Source organism: Balaenoptera acutorostrata, chromosome 16 (assembly GCF_949987535.1).
Source record: "Balaenoptera acutorostrata chromosome 16, mBalAcu1.1, whole genome shotgun sequence".
NCBI lineage: Eukaryota > Metazoa > Chordata > Mammalia > Artiodactyla > Balaenopteridae > Balaenoptera > Balaenoptera acutorostrata.
Window position 1 is genome coordinate 24,031,014 of NC_080079.1, and position 15,711 is coordinate 24,046,724.

The window sequence follows — 15,711 nt, forward strand, 5'->3', positions numbered from 1 at the left end:
CCCCCCATGCAAGAAGGAGAACAGTAAGGAAGCTAAAGATAGTGCCGTCTCACAGAGTCTCACCATCTACATGTTTATGTGAGAAAAATAAGATAACATGATTCTGAAAAGGGACTGATCAGATGCCTAGACTTGGATGACTAGGCTGGGATTCTTGAAGAAGGAGAAGGAAGAGGAGTGGGGGGAGGGGAAGAAGAAGGAGCAGGAAAACAAAGGGGGGGAGAAGGAGGAGGGGGAGGGAGAGAAGAAGAAGGAGAAGAAGAACCATACCGGCTCAAAAACATACTTCATCAAAAATGATTGGGTGCTCTATGACAGAAATATAGTCCCAGACTTAAACGTGTAACCATTGCTGTCACTTTGTTTTGCTTTTGTACTAACTGAGCCAGAAGTGCTGAGACCATTCTTTGGAACAGTCTGAGCAAGTAGAAAAGCAATGTCCATCCTTTCACTTTCCTCACAGTCCCCTCAGTTGGAAAAGTCCTTATCTTCAATACCAAGCAGAGCCCCCCAGGCCTTGCTTCCTACCACCTGGAAACTCAGACATGATTTTGGCATGATGTTATACATCAGCAGAGCTCAGGACAGAGCTCTACTCTGTCCTCACTGCTTACCATCTTTTAGGATCCTCAGCTTTCTATTGTTGTCTTTGTACTTTTCTTATTTTATCCCCTATTTCTCCATCTATCATTCACTGCTCAACTATTTTTTTTGCTCCTAGCACATAAATTTATCAGTAACCCTCTAAATGATATTTTAGGTTATAGTTTAATAATAATCTTCTAAGGGTCTTCTCTCTCTGGTGTTAGTATTTAAAGTCATGCCTAATATCTCAGATGTTAATCACTTTGATTTTCTTGCAGTAGTTAATACAAGACACTTTGCAAATGGTTGGTACATGCAGGTGGGAGAATGAATTAATGGTTGTAGGCACAGCTTTATTTTGGCTGCAGGGTAGAGATTAGATTCACTCAATTCATTTCTGGAAAAAAATGCTTGTCATACATGATAAAGAACTAACATATCAGGGACCAGATATAACATTTTATGTATATGTGTGTGTGTGTGTGTATATATATATATATATATATATATATATATATATATACACACACACACACACACATACACATACATATTATATATACACAGATTATATATATATATATATACATTATATATATAATGCATATATATACTTTATTTAATTAAGTCCTTACTAATTTTACAGATGAAATATTCTTTTGGACAAATTATTTAACTTATCTCTGAACTTTCAAGCAAATGACTGATCCAGGATTCAGATTTAGTTGTCCGCATTATTGACAGATATCTATATAATACGAATTCAGTGGGAAAAAGGGAAAGGTAAGAAGAAGGGGTCAGAAACAATGCATGCCCCATCTACATACATTCCTCACAAACTCTCTAAGACGACTTAAAATTCCAGGATAAAAGTTCCAATCTTTTTCTGTAAAATATTGTTTCCATCAAAATACAACTATAAGTAGGAGTAGAAGGATTAATTATCAGCTCTCAGTCATTGTCACATTCATAATAATTACCTTTGGCTCTCCTCCTGAAAGTTGACTTTGATAAGCAAAAGAAGCATCGTGCCAGAGGAAACTAGTACCCAGTATAAAGAGCCTCAGGCTGAGAGGGAGGTGGGGAGCTCTTTTGCTGCTTTGGTCCTGACACTGTATAATGTTTGCTTTCATACTAGTCCCCAGGGAAGCGTCGATAATTCAAGAAAATCTAATTCTAAAAAGAATTAGAAAAGGATAAAGATTGAAACACCTCTACCCTGACTCAGTGTGTATTTTAACACTAATCTCTAACCCCTAAAGAGATGTTTATGCCATCTGTTTAATGCTGCTTACGTGGCCTGCTTCACAATGGTTTATTCTTGGTCCCTTTGTATATAATTATTTCTTAAGGGTTATTATCAGGGTTGTCTTTTGCCTTCCTATATGGCTCCTGGTTTATAACAAACAATTCAAAAGCAAACAGATTCATGCTATGGAGTTTAAAGGAACACCCATCCTAGAACAAACAAGGTACCAAACAAAAATCATAGAGAAGGTCCACACGTTTTAAATAGCTGTGTCTTAGAAACAAAAAGAAAGAAAAGAGGGGAAGAAAGGGGAATGGGGGTGCAGGAGGGAGGGAGGCCGAGAGGGAAGGAAATAAAAAGGACAAGTTTGAATTTTTCCTGCCTACTTCCAGAGACTTCAAACTATTTTACCTACGTAGCCCATGGAGTTGGGCTGAAAGCTTCTTCAAGTTCCATATTCTTATTGGGAGCTTCTATATTCCTGTGTACTGTCATCAACTTAATGACATAACATAAATTTACTCCCTCAGCAATTGGGTTCTGTCTCCTTAAGACCTCCATCACCCAAAACTGAGTTCCAACATGGCTATTGAGTGCAAAAGAACAATAATCAGAGAAGAGTTAAGCATAACAAATGGCCAATAAATATCAACGATGATGATGACAATGATTGATAATGATGATCAAAACCATTTTTGCTAACAAGTATTTGAAAGACATAATAGATATCACGTGACATAATTTCCATATGCATCTTTTGCCTAATTAAAGTCAATGCACAATTTTGTTTGTGTAGCACACACAGTCTATGCTTTTGATATTTTCAGTTTAATATTACCCAAGAGACTTAAAGTTGAGAATTTCTTTTAATTTCCTTTTTTGTCATTTCTACCCTTCTACCACCAATAGAGAAGTAAATACTGCCTCTAAAGAGTCAGTATTCCCCAAATCTCATAACTCAGCCAAGCCTCCTTCCACTGAAAACCAAAGGCCTCCCAGTATGACAGTGCTCTCATGCTCAGGAAGCTCATGTTTATCTATAAGGACTTTTTTTTCCATAAATTTATTTATTTATTTATTTATTTATTTTTGGCTTCGTTGGGTCTTTGTTGCTGTGCGCGGGCTTTCTCTAGTTGTGGCGAGCAGGGGGTACTCTTCCTTACTGTGTACGGGCTTCTCATTGCGGTGTCCTCTCTTGTTGCACAGCACGGGCTCTAGGTGCGTGGGCTTCAGTAGTTGTGGCACACGGGCTCAGTAGTTGTGGCTCGCGGGCTCTCGAGTGCAGGCTCAGTAGTTGTGGCCTACGGGCTTAGTTGCTCCGTGGTATGTGGGATCTTCCCGGACCAGGGCTCAAACCTGTGTCCCCTGCATTGGCAGGTGGATTCTTAACCACTGCGCCTATCTATAAGGACTTTGATCGAATTTTTTTTCTCCTTCCTAGGAGAATTGGCAGAAACCATATTGCTATGGCAGATCAAAGATTCAGAGAACAATCTCATTACCAAGACTTTGCTTAAGTCCGACTGTGTTCATTTAAGTGTCTGGGAGTAGTTTTGGGGAACTTGGTGTCCTCTATTTAAAGAAAAGGGAAATATTTTGGCCCATGAAGTTGTTTCAAAAAACAAATTTAAAAAGCCATCTGCCCTATGTGTTCTGTTGTGTTGTTGTTTGTTTGTTTATTGCTTTTTAAAAAAAGCATATGCAAAAATCAATTAAAGAAATATATCAAACAAAATAACTCTCAGCTTTCTCTGTATCTGCAGATCCTAGTACAGTGTACACGATAGGCATCCAATACCTGATGTTCAGTAATCAATCAATGAGCTTCTGACCCTAAAGAATCTCATTTACTAATGATATCAGATGTTCAAGAGAAAAAAAGGGAAACAAAAGTATCTTTATGATGAGTACTGTTAAAAGATGAACTGAGGCATAAAAAATTTTTAAGAGTTTATTTCAGCAAAAATCGAAGGGAACTAGGCAGGGCCAAACTGGAAATGATTAGGAGCCCTCCACCCACCGGAGCTCCAGGAGAGATTTTTGCAGAAAAAAAGCAGAAGCAAACTGAGGAAGTTATTCATTGGCTATAGCTTAAAGCTTAGTTGATTGTTTGTGATCCGCTGTCCTTAGGTTTCGATTTTGTAACCTTGAGGCATTTTCAGGGTTAGAATTTGGTTTGCTTACGTAGGTGCCACAGCTTTAGAGCTGCTACAGTCTGATGGCCTCCTTGGTTAATTAATTTAATAGCATGGACTTTGGACTTATGACCAAATGGAGTAAAGGTGGATTTTAGTTTGAAACAGAATCCATGTAGGATGTTCCATGTCAGAACAGGGATGGGATTTTGAGTTAATTAGACCATGAGCAAGAGACTCCAAAAAGGATGACAAAGACTTTCTGTTTAAGGTATGCATAATAAATCTGGAAAAATCCACCCAGTAGAGGGAGCTGTAGGCCTAAGAGTTCTACCTGCCATGACATGCAAATGAGGCAAATTTTAAGATTCCATTTATCCTTAGGAGATATTTGCTATGGCAAGAGATAATTCAAATATATCTATATATCCAATATATCTACATCTATTTATCTACTCATCTACCTATCCATACTTTTATAGACATCATCATAATATAGAAATTAGATTCTGAGTCAGGGCTTGGGTGTGGAGAGTAAGTAAAGGCAAGGTTGCATTTAATTCTAGCAACTGATACAGGGGGAAAGTGAAGGGACTGGAAAGAACTATTTGAAGTACTTTTCCAGAAGCTTGAAAAAGTTTGAAGTTTTACAGCAAGCTCATGAATCATTAGAGTGAGTCAATTTTCTTGTTCCTTGTGAGATTGTTAGCAAGCTCATACTGTACTTAAAAAGTGTTGCCTTATGGTGCAGTGTGGTCCCAAGGGTGGGATGGAGTGGCATGGGGCTTAATCTGCATATCCATTTTTAAAAACCTGGCACTGGAAAGTGCTGCTCAGGTTGTTTTGCAGATGACCCAAGGGACCTCTGGGAAAAACGTTAGAGTTGGTGCCAAAATACCTAGGACGTAGACTCCAAAGTACAAGGATGAAGACTCCAAATAAATAAGGGGACAAAAGGAACTTATCTAGAAGAGTGATCGGCAAGATACTTGAAGTTAGCTCAGAAAGCTGATTTTTAGTGGGACAGATTGTTTTGGTTATAACAGTTCTCTGTCCTCTGACCCCCCAAATAATAGAGTGGTTAATCCCAGTTCACTAAGGATATAGAAAAATGCAACATTAAGACTAACTCATAGGCAAGTCATTAATAGTTACACCAATGATGAGGAAATGCTTTCTTCTCCTAGTTGCAAGGAGAACTCCACGCAAGACTAGGATTTGGAGACTGCAGATATGACACAGCTAATGTCAGAGGTCCTTAAGTTGCATTACTGGGTAAGACCAGGAGGTGTCACAATGGGAGACCAACCCAGCAGCTCTAACTGGACCATTTTAATGGCTCCCAAAGAGCCTGTATAAGGGCCCCACAATCTTGTACTGCAGGAGAGAATTTTAAGTTCTGATAATTCTGGTGGTAGTAGCTCAGATTCCAATCACTCTCAATAATAGTCATGTTTTTTTTACAAAAAATCTCCCTGGGCTACATCTAACTAAAATAAAACACCCCAAAATGATAAATTGGTCTGTTGCAGATTCCTGGGTTACCTTTGCCAGTGAAGACATATTACCAGTTTACTTTGTAAACCTGCCACAGGGGAAGTGGCCATTTCAAAATATTTTCAGTGGATTGGTCTTAATAGAAGAGCAAAAATGTGAGATTTGCAATGACCTTTTCATTTGCTTTTAAGAGATTTCCTGAATTGACCAACTAACGAAATAGCAGAAACTTGCTGTATTACTCAATGTGACTGCCTTCACTGAGTATGATAGTCACATTCTTGCTCCCTGCCCCCAGTGTAATAACAGATTTCATTACACTCATAAATGGCCAATACTTGGCAATATAAATCTTTTTTAACTTAAACCTTCAATCCCTTACATATGTGGAGCATAATAAGTTCACGCAATGGATGAAATAATTTTAGAGCGAATACAGACTTTAGAAAATATACAGTTAATGGAACCATTTTATAGGTTGAAAATAGGGTCAGGGATGTTAGTCAACTTTCCTAAAGCACTCTGGCAGAGCCAGGAGCACATTTTAATTTCTGGACTCCAAGTTTTCTATTTTTTAAGATTAATATAAGTTTTATCTTAATTAAAAAATAACAAGAATAGTACTATTAGTAATGTTTCTAATTTTTTGGTTACTACATTTTTAAGTGCTTTCAGACATTAAAGTCTTTAGAGAAAATTGGCTAAGGTTAAAACATATTCAGAATATCACTGGGCCTCTGAGAAGGTACTTAAGGGTTTGGGTGAGGATTGCTTGAATTTATGAAGATCAGCAAAAGGAAGGAAAGTAATCCAATAATTTGGATTATTCAAACAGAGGTTCATTGTTCACTTCAGAAGGCTTTGTTTGAAAGGAAGAATAGTTGTATACTTCCTAATATTATTAATAGAAATATAGATCAGAAAAGAAGGAAAGAAGGAAGGAACGAAGGAAGGAAAGGAGGGAGGGCGGGAGGGAGGGAAAGGAAAAGGGAAAGGAAAAGAAAAGGAAAGGAAAGAAACAAGCCTTTGGGCTCTTACAAGATTTACCATTATTTTTCCACAGACCAAAGAGTATGATAGTGAGGGTCACTCCATCAGATCATTGAATAGGAACCCAGTATAGAAATAAATTAGACAAACACAGCACACAACGCAGTAAACACACGGCTTTCTCTACACTAGCTTCATGATTGAGTGGGGCTACAGGAGTAGTCAGACTATTCAGATTGAAAATAGCCACCTTTGACCCAGAGGAAGAAAATGAAGTCCTTTATAAGGTAAGGCAGCAAAAAACAAAAAATATTTTGCTGTATTCCACAGCACTCAGCCAATGAGCCCAGTGCCATAAGAACAGTGTGATGGGAGAGAGGGATGGAGATGTCAGAGAACATTATGGGAAGAGTCTCTTCTGTGCAATTGTGGTCAGGAATAGAAACCTCTTTGCTTCTCTGAATTTTTTCTTTCTTTCTTTTATTTTTCTTTTTCCACCCCCAATTCATTTAATGCCAAATTAAAGATAAACCAATTAGTTATGTAGATATAATCCCTGAATAGCTGTAACCCCAAACAGGGCACAGCATAACTGTTATAGTACATTTCATTTGTTCATTTACTAATTGGTGTACAATGCAATGAAGATCCACTAGGTATAAGGTTATGGTTCTTGATGGGGCTATAGATATGATGACTATTTTTGTTCTCTTGTAGTGAGAAGTTTAACTAGGAAATAATTCTAATAAATATTTGTTTGTGGTGTGAGAGACTAGTTCAAGAAAGATCACCTGGGTGAGTTCTAAATTGCAATAAATGTCATTTTTGAACTTATAAAAAGCTGGAAAATAAGGGAGAGTAATCGGCAAACTAAAAATGTTGAAGGCTTTCTAAAAGGTAGACAGGTACAAATTGGATGAAGGAAGAAGACCACAGAACAGACAAAATACATAGAAAAAGGATGGTTACAAAAGGGAGGCATAATTTCAGAGGTTGTTCAGGTTCAGATTTGATTAAGTTAGAGAAAATGAGAGGCCTCTGGGGATATCAGCAAGGTGCTTCACTGAGAAACTTTTCTTAGAGCAGCAGGATGGTTAGAATCTTCTCTATTTTACGCTTTTTCTTTCTTTTTTTAAAAATTAATTAATTAATTTTATTTTTGGCTGCATTGGGTCTTTGTTGCTGCACACGGGCTTTCTTTCATTGTGGCGAGTGGGGCCTTCTCATTGCGGTGGCTTCTCCTGTTGCGGAGCACCGGCTCTAGGCACGTGGGCTTCAGTAGTTGTGGCACACGGGATCAGTAGCTGTGGCTCACGGGCTCTAGAGCGCAGGCTCAGTAGTTGTGGCCCACGTGGCATGTGGGATCTTCCTGGACCAGGGCTCGAACCCGGGTCCCCTGCCTTGGCAGGCAGATTCTTAACCACTGCACCAACAGGGAAGCCCTATTTTATGCCTTTTCTGCCCAGCGATTATAACATTGGCAATGAAAAGTAGGGCAATGTCTCAGGTGACTGGCTACCCCAGGAGGAATAGAGAGATTCTTTGCCACAAATACAAAGAATTAAGCATAACCCTATTAGAAGCATATCCTGCCAAACTCCAAAAGATTCCAGAAACAGGCTTCTTGCAGTCAGAACTGACATTAGGAGAGCTGGGATTACAAATGGCAATTATAACCAAACATACGAAGAGAACCAATAAAGGAGAGCTGGGATTACAAATGGCAATTATAAACAAACATACGAAGAGAACCAATAACTCAAAGGAATGGCAATTTATGCAACAAGTGGAAGAACTAACACCCAAAGATTGGTGCAAAATACCAATACACAGAGACATAATAATGATATTCCAAAAGACCAAAAAATGAGAGAAGTCTGAATGTTTCCAAAGAAGAAAAATTAATAATCAAACAAAAAACCTTTTACTTACAAAAACAATACAAATCAAAATAGCAACATCATTAATATCATGTGATACCAGGTGAATTCTATAACCACTCTAAATTTTAACCACTAGGTTTAGCATGTAAGAGAATAAAGGCATTGGGGGAATGAAAAGCCTCAGAAGGAATGTTACCCATCAGTCCAATTGGAACAAATATGTATATATTCCAGGAGATACTGCATCAAAATTAAATATGAATCTAAAAATGAAAAAAGACCCATGTAGTATTGTAATCATTGATATTTCTGTATTATCGTATCTTATGATACTCAGAATGGTGGTGAGCAAGTAAAACTTCTAATTAATTCAAGAAAGATTTTGTTGTATTGCATAATATAAAAATATTTTAACATCTATCAGTAAAATCTTTTATGTTATCAATGTATTGGAAAAGACATCAGGGGGGAGTGCTAAGATTCTTTACCATTTTGCAGGAAAGGTAAAAATATTGATTCCAAATAGATGTTGACAGAAAATACAAAGTGATTATGGATTAAGAAAACTGAGTGACCACTAGACCAGTGATTCTCAAAATGGTGTGCCCTAGCCAGCTACATCATTATCATCTGGAAATTTATTAATAATGAAAATTGTTGGGCCCTACCTCAGAACTAATGAATCAGAAATTCTGAAAGCAGGGCCCAGCAGCCACTGCTTTAACAAGCCCTCCAGATAATTCTGATGAACTCTAAAATTTGAGAATCTCCACACTTGAGTAATAGAAAGAGAATGTACAACTTGAAAAATAATAGTAAAGAAAAAGTGAACTACAGAAAATGTCAACCAATCCAATAAAAGACAGACTGGGGGAGAAAAAGCCCACTAATAACATAGAGTGAACAGAAAATATGATCGCAAGAGTTCAACGCAGAAAAGTGATCACAGTAAAAAGGCAAAGTAAAATTGAGTAAAATGGATTTACTCTTAGATTGAGTAAAATTTCAGAACAAATTCAGATGCATTCTGGTAACAGATGACACAAAAAAATGAGAGAAAAGGTGTTAAAAATCAGATAATCAGAGAATGGATAAAGATCTGGCAAATTCATACCAAAAAAAAGGAGGTATAGCAACATCAACATCCAACCAAACGGAATTTTAGGTAAAAATATTAGATGGAGCAAAGAGAGACTATTCCATCTGATGAAGATTAAATTTGTCCGAAAGACGCAAAAATGAGTTTTTATGCACCTAACAGTGTGGATTTAAAATATATAAAGCAAACAGTGGTAGAAATCTAAGGAGAAAAAAACAAATCCAAAAGTATGCTTAATTTTTACATGACTTCTGGGGAAAAAAAAGAAACATGGGCTTCTAGGGTGAAGAAAGTGACTTTCACTTTCAAAATGATTTATTTTAAATTTACAGGTTATAAATGGACAATCCTCATTGTGAAAAAATACAAAAATATAGCAATAGAAATAAAGCTTCTCCTTGATCACGTATGCCTATCCCAGTCTTTCCCCAGTTACCCATTCTATGAGTTTAGTATTATCCTTTTAAACCTTGTATTTTTTAATCACATTTGTCTAATACATGGATCTATAAAAATACACAATTTTGTTTCATTTGTTTTATTGGGTTTGGCTAATTTTACATAAATAGTGATGTTTACATATTGATCCATGTATCCATGTGTTTCTTTTTTTTTTTTTTTTTTTTTTTTTGGTTGAACCCTTGGAGTGAAAGATAGATCTCTCACTTGGAGATCTTTCCATTTTTAGGAAATAAGCCTATCTCATTTTATTTAACTGTTCCTTATCCCAATACACTAGTGTTTATTTTACAATTTCCCTACTGATGAACAATTAACCTGTTTCTAAATTTTAAAGCACTGTATCTTTATGCATGCATGCATGCATATGTATGGTTTATTTCCGTTGGATGCACAGATACCTGGAATTAAGATTATTAGAGTGAAGAGCATGCTTATATAAAATATTAACAGATTATGACAAATTTCTCTGCACAATGTCTGTATACATTTACCAGTATAGTACGAGAGTTCCTGTTTTCCCACAGGTTTATCAACACTCCATATTAAATTTGTTAATTTTTGCCAAATAATGGGGTAAAATCTTATCTAATTGTTGGTATAATTTGCATTTCTCTTATTGGGAAATTAATCATCTTTCATCTTTATTGTCCATTCAGATTTGTCCTTTGTGAACTGTGTTATTGTATATCAGATTTATATTTAAATTTTGTTTCACTGATTTTTGTCCTATTGACTTGTAGGAATATTTATGTATTTTGTACGTTTGTATATTATGTTTATAGCAAATATTTTTGCAAATATGGCACTTGTTTTTTAACTTTGTAATGATACATGGATGTTCTCATTTTCAAAATATACGGTTTGTACTTTTGCACATTTTTATTCATGTATTAAAGGTGTTTTTAAGTTGTCGTTGCAAAAACTGCAAACCTGATGACAAGGGAATAGAGATGAAGGAGGATCTATTAACTCTTTCTCAAGAGATGAAGAGAAACTTCCCAAGGAAGGTAATGTTGCAGTTGTCCAGGTTTCCAAAATGGGATGGATGGACAGGTGGCAAGAGTCTATGTGTAGTGCTGGGGTGGAGCAGAATCTCTATTCAGGAAACCACTGTAGATTGACTAGTCAGGGCAGATAAGGATATGGAGAGAAATGGAGGCAGGAGGGAAGGCAGGCATCTGATGAGGATGCCCAGTCCAGCATTTAGACTCTTTTCAGTATCCAGAAATAGCAAGCAGTGTTTGACAATGCCACCTCAAGAGTAGAGCCTGCCCTGTAATTACAAAGAAAACATTGACCTCCCAGTAGAAATTTGCCTCTTCAAGGAGAGAAAGCAAATTAACAAAAGGTTCTGTGGAACGAATGGAGATGCGAACTCACGTTCATCCATGTGGACTTATCGGGTGGCAGGTTAGGGCTAAGTTACATCTGGGGAGCCTATTCTAAGTATTCACTATGCTCGACTCTTTGGTCTTTCTTCCCCCAGCCCTATACTTATCTAGTTTTAGATTGTCTGGGTGAAGAGCCTCAGATTCTAATACCAATCTGGATGCTAATTAGTTGTAAACTTCAGGCAAGTCACTTACTCTCCAGAGATCAATTTCCTCATCTGTGTGATGAATGGTTAAGTGTCTAGGTCCTAAGTTTTCCTCCTATTCTATTATACTATAATTTTATGTTTCAAATTCTGAATGTTGAATAAAACAAGCTCATAAAGTAAGAACACTTCACAAATAATAAACACTATAAAAACTGAAGGCATTGTTAGTTGTTAAGCAGCCAGCCTTTTTGACACTTACTGAACAGGAAGAAAATGGAGAGAAGTGTTTATTAATAGGTCTGATTTGCTGTCTGAACCTGAGAGGCAGAATAGACAATTTTTCAAAGAAGACATACAGATGGCCAACAGGTGCATGAAAAGATGCTTAACATCACTAATTATCAGAGAAATGCAAATCAAAACCACAATGAGATACCACCTCACACCTATCTGAATGGCTATCCTCAAAAAGTCTACAAATAACAAATGTTGACAGGGATGTGAAGAAAAGGGAATCCTAGTACACTATTGGTAGGAATGTAAATTGGTTCAGCCACTATGGAAAACAATATGGAGGTTCCTCATAAAACTAAAAATAGAACCACCATAAGATCCAACAATTTCACTCCTGGGTATATATCCGAAGAAAACAAAAATACTAATTCAAAAAGATACAATGTTCACAGCAGCGTTTTTTACAATAGACAAGAAATGGGGTTGCTTCAGATGAATGGATTAATATGTGGCGCACATACACACACACACACACACACACAAAATGGAATACTACTCAGAAGAATAAAATTTTGCCATTTGCAATAATATGGATGGACTTGCAGGGTATTATGCTTAGTGAAATACATCAGACAGAGAAAGACAAGTACCGTATATTATCACTTATATGTGGAATCTAAAAAATAATACAAATGAATGAATATAATAAAACAGAAACAGACACATTTATTTAGAGAACAAATTAGTGGTTACCAGTGGGGAGAGGGAAAAGGGGAGGGGCAGGATAAAGGTAGGAGATTAAGAGGTACAAACTACCATGTATGAAATAAATAAGCTACTAGGATACATTGTACAGCACAGAGAACATAGCCAATATTTTACAATAACTTTTAATGGAGCATAATCTGTAAAAATATTGAAACACTATATTATATTCCTGAAACTAATATAATATTGTAAATCAACTGTACTTCAATACAATAAAATACAATAAATTTCTTTAGGGAAAAAAAAGAAGACAAAAGAGAATCAGAAAATAATTTTAAAATAATTTTGGCAGTGAAATTAAGAGAAAAAAATTATGAAGTGATTAAAACCACAGATCAACCAATGTAAGTGAAAAAGGGAAACATGCACACCCCCTTTTTAAATGCCTCCAAGTAATCTTAAAGGGAAAAAAAAAAAAAGATAATTGAATCAGGTTTGCCAAGGAGAATGGAAGCCTCCTCTTGCTCTGAAAAGAAGGAAGGACAAGAGAGCTGATTTGGAAACAGAGGTAGGGAGGGGGATAGGGTGATTCGGGGATGATAAGTGGTGGAGCTCATACATAGGGTTGCTAGATTTAGCACATACAAAAATAGTATACCCAGTCATATTTGAATTTCAGATAAGCAACAGTTAATTTTTAGTGAAAGTATGTCCCAAACAATAAAAAGTCCCCCCAAAAGTTACTGTTTACCTAAAATTCAAATGTAACTCCATCCTGTATTTTATTGGACAATTCTGTTCTTATCTGATCTTAATATTGATCTAAGGGCAAATCCAGCTATGAAAACTTGGAGCTGTAGTCCAAGCTGGAAAAACATCTAGCTGTCAACTAGACATCTCTTAAATGACTCACAAACTCTTCATAATATATAAAAAACTGAACTCCTGAGTTACTGAGACCAGAAATCCTGCCCTAATGGGTTCTTCTACCTGCTGCCATAATCTAGTTCATGAGCAAGTGCCTATAAATCTATCCTCAAGATACGTCTCAAGCTCCATACATTTCTCTCCATCCTCACTTCTACCACTGTTGTTCAGGACACCATGATCTCTGGCCTGGGTTAATCCAATTGACTAGAGTGGACACACACCCTCTTCAACCTTTTCTTCATTCAACAGCCAAAGGGAATCACTGTATTTCCCTGCTTATAAACCTTTAGTTGCATCCCCTTCAACTTCATACAAAATCAAACTCCTTACCACAGCCCACAAGGCTGAATGTGATCGAGCCCCTGCATACCTCTCCCCTGTGCCCTCGTGCTACTTTTCCATGCAGCTCACTGGGTTCCAGCAGCTGTGGTCTTAGGTTGCTGAATATGTCGACCTTTCCCACCTTGTTAATGCATTTGCACACACTGCTACTCTTGGTTTTCTTTTAGGTTTTATCTAAACATGACCTCTGCAGAGATACCTTTCACACTGACCTTCTCCAAAGTTGGCCAAGCAAGCTGAGTATAGATTTGACTTCCTCCAGTGACACCAACCTTGAGAAATGACAGGAGTAACATTGTAGGACATTTCTGAGCTCCATGCAAATGGATGAAAAAAGGACCATCTGGTCTCTAGTCTTCCTTACCTTATATTACCTATAAAGTTTCTCTTCCAACCAAACTAGTTTACCTTCTTTCCCAGCTCATTATACATACAAGTATTTGCAAACATCCTTTCCCTTACACTGCCCTCCCTGGATTTTCAATTACCATTATGCCATTTTCCTTCAACTTCAGCTGAAGTTCTACATCCTTTATGAAATTCTTGAGCTTCTTTCCTGTCTTCTCTAACCTCCACTTCCTCTGAGCCACTGTCACTGTGGGTGCTGTGTGGTGAGGCAGAGAAAGCATGCAGCCAGACATTCTTGCTTCCAGTCCCACCTCTACCACTGACAACCTTAGTTACTTAACTTCTCAGAGCTTTAGGTTCCTCATCAATGAAAAATGGCTTACATTACATAAGGCAAATGCTAACAGCCACAAAAGGGGAAATCAACAGTAACACAATAATATTAGGGGACTTTAACATCCACTTTCACCAATGCACAGATCATCCAAAATGAAAATAAATAAGGAAACACAAGCTTTAAATGATACATTAAACAAGATGGACTTAATTGATATTTATAGGACATTCCATCCAAAAACAACAGAATACACTTTCTTCTCAAGTGCTCATGGAACATTCTCCAGGATAGATCATATCTTGGGTCACAAATCAAGCCTTGGTAAATTTAAGAAAATTGAAGTCATATCAAGTATCTTTTCTGACCACAATGCTATGAGACCAGATATCAATTACAGGAAAAAATCTGTAAAAAATACAAACATATGGAGGCTAAACAATACACTAATAAACAACCAAGACATCACTGAAGAAATCAAAGAGGAAATCAAAAAATACCTAGAAACAAAGGACAATGAAAACATGATGACCCAAAACCTACGGGATGTAGCAAAAGCAGTTCTAAGAGGGAAGTTTATAGCAATACAGTCCTACCTGAAGAAACGAGAAACATCTCATATAAACAACCTAACCTTACACCTAAAGCAATTAGAGAAAGAAGAACAAAATAAACCAAAGTTAGCAGAAGGAAAGAAATCATAAAAATCAGATCAGAAATAAATGAAAAAGAAATGAAGGAAACGATAACAAAGATCAATAAAACTAAAAGCTGGTTCTTTGAGAAGATAAACAAAATTGATAAACCATTAGCCAGACTCATCGAGAAAAAAAGGGAGAAGACTCAAATCAATACAATTAGAATTGAAAAAGAAGTAACAACTGGCAATGCAGAAATACAAAGGATCATGAGAGATTACTACAAGCAACTATATGCCAATAAAATGGACAACCTGGAAGAAAAGGACAAATTCTTAGAAAAGCACAACCTTCCAAGACTGAACCAGGAAGAAATACAGAATATAAACAAACCAATCACAAGTGCTGAAATTGAAACAGTGATTAAAAATCTTCCAACAAACAAAAGCCCAGGAGCAGATGGCTTCACAGGCAAATTCTATCAAACATTTAGAGACGACATAACACCTATCCTTCTCAAACTCTTCCAAAATATAGCAGAGGGAGGAACACTCCCAAATTCATTCTACGAGGCCACGATCACCCTGATACCAACCCCAGACAAAGATGTCACAAAAAAAGAAAACTACAGGCCAATATCTCTGATGAACATAGATGCAAAAATCCTCAACAAAATTCTAGCAAACTGAATCCAACAGCACATTAAAAGGATCATACACTATGATCAAGTGGGGTTT